Source organism: Capsella rubella, unplaced genomic scaffold (genome assembly GCF_000375325.1).
Source record: "Capsella rubella cultivar Monte Gargano unplaced genomic scaffold, Caprub1_0 scaffold_7, whole genome shotgun sequence".
NCBI classification, from domain to species: Eukaryota; Viridiplantae; Streptophyta; class Magnoliopsida; order Brassicales; family Brassicaceae; genus Capsella; species Capsella rubella.
This window is the reverse complement of record NW_006238917.1, coordinates 7,895,011-7,895,252: the sequence shown is the minus strand read 5'-3', so window position 1 is coordinate 7,895,252 and position 242 is coordinate 7,895,011.

The following is a 242-nucleotide window of genomic DNA, read 5'->3' as shown; positions in this document are numbered from 1 at the left end:
CTTTTTTTGAATTGTTTATTAAGAAGCTCTCAACAATTAAAATCTGTGGCGATCGCTTTGTTTAAATTCTGTATTTTTTTTTTTGAATTATGAAATAATTTTTGCATATTTCAGGTCGAATACAATGTCGTCCCATAACAATATATACACTACAAGAAGTTGGATGTACGAAAGAATTGATCAGACAACTAACTTAGTGTCAGAAGAATTTTGCCAAGGGTTGGAAATTTTTTTGAGATTTG